Below are 6,404 nucleotides of genomic sequence, written 5' to 3'. Positions count from 1 at the left end.
AAAGTCCCTCCAACACCTCCCGCTGTTGAAACGGATGCTACTGTCATTCCTTCAGCTTCTGCCTAGAAGCAATGGTGTGAGATCTCTTGCTAAACCCACTTAGAACTCTTGCTGTTGGCAATGTCTGGAGGTGAAGAGGAAAACCTGAAATAGAAATGATATCTACCTTCCATGGAGCCCGTTAGGCAAAATGAAGACTGTGGGAAAGCATCTCTTCTGAGCTGTGGGCAGCCACCTCTGTGATGCTAATCCACTTGGAGCATGTTCCTCTGTTTCAGTGCGGGAAGCACCACAGTCAGGGGAGAGGCCCGATCACCGGCACTCAAGTGGCCCTTCCCATCTCTGCTCAGATGCCAAAACAGGAAACAAACCAGAGGACCACACCACGGCATGTCTAGGGAGCACTCAGGATTTCTTCCTCTGGTCTTGTGTCTCAGCCTATTTGGAGAGGACAAAGGGGGACCCTGAGGTCCAAGAAAAAAGTACAATTACCCAGGAAGTGAGTTAGTTGATGAGCAAGGAGTCCATCCCAAGCCCTAAAATATCTGAGCAGAAATGGGGAGTATGGGTTACAGATTTCTTTGGCATGGCGGTCATAGGTCCTTGCACAAGATGGAAGGCCAAACGTTGGTCAAGTTATAACAAAGAATGCATAGTTTGTCTTCATTTCTATTTTCTATCTTGATGAAAATTTTGTTTGTTCGTTTGGTTTTTTACTCTGTCACAAGCTAAACAGAGCCATAGGGGCACCTGGGTGGCTCATTGGATTAAGTGTCCAACTCTTGACTTCAGCTCAGGTCATGATCTCACTGTCTGTGAGATCGAACCTCGGGTTGGGCTCTGTGCTGACAGCTCAGAGCCTGCTTGGGATTCTCTCTCTCCCTCTCTCTCTGCCCCTTCCCTGTGCATGCTGCTGCTCTCTCTCTCTCTCCCTGTCTCTCTCTGTCAAAGGTAATTAAATAAACTTTAAAAAAGATAACTAGAACCATGACTCATATTTCACAACTTGTACAGTGATTTTATGTGCATTTGAGAGTTGGCGCATGTATCCTGTGGCTGTAATTTTTTTCCCATCTGGAAAGATGGCGGGGGTTTGTGTTCATGCACCCTGCAATGGTGGCTCCCCAATGTAATGTCTATGCCATGCTTGCTCTCCCACCCACCTCCCAGCCCACTAAAGGACATAAATCTTAGAGGCTAAGCACCATTTTCACGTCAGTCCCTGTCCATTCCCTTGGGGCGGGAACCATTAAGAAATAAAACCAGCTGTGCTCAAAAGCCCCCATGTACGGAAGGATGAACCCTCTTGCCTTGGTCACACTAACGCATCCTTTTTCAAACCTCCTTGAAAGGGTAAAACCTTGAGCTCTGCAAAGAGGCCAGATAAGTCGAGACATGAAGAAGGGCTTCTCAAAAGTGGCATGGGAAGTGGGGGTGGGTGGAGGGGAAGTGTAAGAGCCCAGTGCATAATGTTATGTTTTAAACCACATGCCTTTTTCCGGACTGGGTTATTAAATTAATTCAGAACTTATGCTCACACTTAAAAGATTTCTGTCATATTTTATGAACACGATGATCTCAGAGTAATTTGCACTGGAAATGTGTCATATTAAATCAGGGGCACTAATAAACTTTATTACTGAAACTCCACACGGATCAGACGTGGCAGATAAACCATCCTACTTTTGCACTCATATTCATGCCATTGAAATATGGCTCTTCCTATGGGAAAACATAAATAAAGTTGATAATATTCTCTCTGCTGCACCATAAATGTACCTATTCTAACCAGAGGGGTCATTGGCCAGTCTCGCCCTCCCACACGGGAGCTTATTCTAGGAGTGGGACAGATTGACCCAGGTGGAGATATTTCTTTGGGATTTTAAAACACTTTGACTTCTGCGACTTTATCACCTTCCATTCACACTGGCATGGCCCTTATGCCGGACCGTGTATAACTGCTAAGAATTGTTTTACAGGTACAAGTGCGGTATAAAAAGTATGGAGTGGTGACTTATGACACCTGAGTTCTTCTGGGTCTGCTACCAGCCGGCTCCACAATCTGAGCACACATCAGAGAGGGCGGTGTAATAGGGAGAGCTTAGGCACTGGGACCGGAGCTTTATGTCCATTCTACAGATGCTTTTTGAAAGCTTAACGTGATCCAGGCCCTGTATAAGGCACCAGAGATGCAAGAATGAATAGGAATTCACTTAGAATCCCAACAGGATTATTTGAGAAACCAAATTAAATTATTATAAAATATGTACAGGTTTGTACAACTCTGTAGGAAGACTGATTTTTCTAAAAATCCCTATAAAACAATTAACATCTAGGAATAGCCAAGTAAATTCAGAAGGGTGGGAGAAAGCTCGCCACACCAGACAATACAAAGCCAAAATGTTCAAAATGATGTGGCGTTGGCCAACTCGTGTGCAAACTTTCAATGAACAAAGCCATGGATGTCAGAATCAGGGTGGAAAGAAGGGACGCAATTGGAAGTCTGTGTCGGGAGGATATGGACAAGTGGTGAAACATCTAGCTTCCCTACTACTGGGAAACCAGAAGTCTTTCCTCTGAAAAAAAAAAAAATTAACCAACTAGGTCTGAAATCGGGCAGATGAGGCCATCATAGGACAGGAGCTAGGGACAGAGTAAAAATAGGGAAATTCAGTGATGGTCTACTCTTTACATGGTAAGGCATAAGACCTTCCACCCGCCCTATTTCTAGACCGTAAGTGGCCAAGTACACCCTCACACGCATCAACAGAATTTTGAAGCGGGACACTGGATGACACTTCTCGAGTAGGGGGAAAAAGACCTCCCAAATACTGACCCTAGAGGGATGAGGTGCCAAGGGTCACTGCAACCTGATCTGCACCCGCCCGGGTGCAGCCCCTCCCCCTACCCACAAACAGCCTCCACTTAAGTGCGAACAGAGAGCCAAAGATCATCAGACCCTTAAGGAAGTCCTTTTCATGGAAGATACGATCAAACACAAACATGAAAAAAAAGAATTTCGAAGAAAAGCAGACCAAACGATAATATCCACAGGAGAGAAGATGATTTTCCAACCATAAAGCAAGAGTCAAATGCTATTCAAAACACTCAACCTGAAAATAAGAAAGAGGGACCCCTGGGTAGCTCAGTTGGTAAAGCGTGAGACTTCAGTTCAAGTCATGATCTCACGGTTCATGAGTTCAAGCCCTGCATCAGTCTCTCTGCTCCAGCACAGAATCCAAATCCTCTGTCTCCGTCTCTCTCTGCCTCTACCCTGCTCACGCACACACCCTCTCTCTCAAAAATAAATAAACATTTTAAAAGATGATGGTGGATCAAGGTCTTAAAAGTTAGAAGGGGAATACAAAAATCAGTTGGATCTCCATACTCTAACAACAAAAACTCCAAACAAGAAACTAAGAAAATAATTTTATTTACAATGACATTAAAAAGAGTAAAATACTGGGGCGCCTGGGTGGCTCAGTCGGTTGGGCGTCCGACTTCGGCTCAGGTCATGATTTCGTGGTCCGTGAGTTCAAGCCCCGCATCGGGCTCTGTGCTGACCGCTCAGAGCCTGGAGCCTGTTTCAGATTCTGTGTCTCCCTCTGTCTCTGACCCTCCCCCGTTCGTGCTCTGTCTCTGTCTCAAAAATAAATAAAGGTTAAAAAAATTTAAAAAAAAAAGAAAAGAAAAAAAAAGAGTAAAATACTTAAGAATAAATTTAACCAAGGAGGCAAAAGACTTATACACAGAAAGCTACAAAACGTTGCTAAAAGAAAGTAGAGACAAGGGCACCTGGCTGGCTCAGTCAGTAAAGCATGCAACTCTTGATCTCAGGGTTGTGAGTTCAAGCTCCACATTAAGTGCAGAGATTACTTATTTAAAAAAAAATGTTTAAGGGGCGCCTGGGTGGCTCAGTCAATTAAGTGTCCAACTTCGGCTAAGGTCATGATCTCACAGTCTGTGAGTTTGAGCCCCATGTCGGGCTCTGTGCTGACAGCTCAGAGCCTGGAGCCTGCTTCAGATTCTGTCTACATAATCTACACCCTCTCTCTACACCCCTACCCTGCTAGCACTCTGTCTCTCTCTCAAAGATAAATAATAAACATAAAAAAATTAACTCAAAATATATTAATGACCTAAAGAAAAGATCTAAAACTATAAAACTCTGAGAAGAAAACATAGAGGGAAAGCTTTATGACACTGGATTTGGCAATTATTCTTGGCTATGACACCAAAAATAGGCAACAAAAGAAAAAATAGATAAGTTTAATTCATCAGAATTAAAGCTTTGTGCATCAATAGACACTATTAAAAGAGTGAAAAGAGAACCTACAGAATGGGAGAAAACATTAGCAAATCTTATATTTGATAAGAGATTGATATTCAAAATATATGTAAAGAACTCTGACAACTCAACAACAAATCCAGTTCAAAATGAGCAAAGGACTTGAATAGACATTTCTCCATAGAAGATCTACAAAGAGTCAATAAGCACATGAAAAAATGCCCGACATCACTCATCAGTAGAGAAATTCAAATCAAACACAATGAGATACCACTTTACACCCATTTGGGTCGCTATTATTTTTTTTTAAGTTTTTGAAAAAACAGACAACAGCAAGTGTTAGCAAGGACAGAGGGCAATCAGAACCTTTGTGCACTGCTGTAGAAAATGGTACAGCAATTCCTCAAAAACATTAAACACATAATCACCACGTGAGCCATCAATTCCACTTCTAAGTATATACCCCAAAGAAGTGAGAGCAGGCACTCAAACAGACATTTGTACACCCAGGTTCACTGCAGCATTATTGACTGTAGCCCGAAGGCAGAAGAAAGCCAACTGTCCATCAACAAATGAATGGAGAAACAAAACATGGTACAGCCATATAATGGAATAGTCTTATTCAGCAATAAAAAGGAACAAACTCCTGTTACCTGAAACAATATGGATGAATCTCAAAAAAGTCAGGCTAAATTAAAGAAGCCAGCCATAAGAGAGTAAATAGTGTATGATCCCCTTTATGTGGTATTTCTAATGAGGGAAAATCTGTAGAAACAAAGTCGAGCAGCAATTGATGGGACTAAAAGTGGCAACGGAGACTGACTTTCACTGGGCACCAGGAGACTTTGGGGGTGATGGACATGTTCTAAAACTGAGTGTGGGGATGGTTGTACAACTGTATAAGTTTACTGAACTCATTAAACTGTACAATGAAAATGGACGCATTTTATGGTATAGAAATTGTGTCTCAATAAATTTGTTTTTGAAAAAAAGTAGTGTTATTCTTCCCAATGCTTACTGTATTAGCTAACAAGCTTTGTTCTGAAATTCTGAAAGTGAGCAGGGAGGGGTTGCCAGGGCAAGGCAGGCAAAATGAAAAAGATCAAACTGTCCCCCTGAAGTACTTTATGACACCCAAAAGAAAGGCGTTGGGGAGCCGCTCTGTCCTAAGACGGCCAGGAGCCAGGGTGGAGCCAGAATTCCTCTTGGTACAATGGGAACAGGCACAGCCTACCCTGAGAAACTCCCAGGTGCTTCTCTCAACCTCTACTTGGGACATTAGAACGCTGGTGCAAAGTGAAGTGAGCCCTGGGGACAGGGACAGTGTGCTTCTCCTCACTCCCTCACTGCCAATTTGCAGCCTGAAAGAGAAAGAAGAGAGTGTTTATCATAATAGTCACAAGAGGAAAAGAGAGGAGCTGAATGTGTATGTGTGTGTGAGTGTGTGTGAGTGTGTGTGTGCGTGCGCGTGCATGCAGGAGCACGCAGTGAAACCCATCTACAGAAACAGACTCGTTTGTGTGTATGACATAAAACACAAAGTTTCAACAAAATGATATTACATATTTTTAATTATAGGGAAAGGAAAAGATGGCAATACTCTCAAATACTATTCTTAGTTGTTAATTTTTAACTAGGAAATTAATGTTTAAAAAAATTTTTTTCCCTTTCTACTTGGCCCACATGCAAATCCAAGCTTTTGTGTAATGAAATGAATGCTAATGTAAATAAGATTTTTAAGATAAAAAGAGCCTAGAATGTTACTTTCAAAATGAGCACTGTTGGGGCACCTGGGTAGCTCAGTCGGTTGAGCGTCTGACTTCGGCTCAGGTCATGAGCTCGCGGTTCCTGAGTTCGAGCCCCAAGTCAGGCTCTGTGCTGACAGCTCAGAGCCTGGAGCCTGCTTTGGATTCTGTGTCTCCTTCTCTCTCTGCCCCTCGGCTGCTCACAGTCTGTCTCTCTCTTTCTCTCAATAATAAATAAATGTTTTTTAATTTTTTTTTAATTTTTTTTAAATGAGCCCTGTTGTTGAAAGAACGGACATACTAGAAAAAGAGGAAACAAATTACAATCATTGGGTTAAAACAAAAACCTTCACTAGCTTCATTAGTTCGGA

The sequence above is a fragment of the Puma concolor genome, chromosome B1 (assembly GCF_028749965.1).
Source record: "Puma concolor isolate L17-30 chromosome B1, mPumCon1.1.hap2, whole genome shotgun sequence".
Classification (NCBI taxonomy): domain Eukaryota; kingdom Metazoa; phylum Chordata; class Mammalia; order Carnivora; family Felidae; genus Puma; species Puma concolor.
This window is presented reverse-complemented; position numbering follows the sequence as displayed.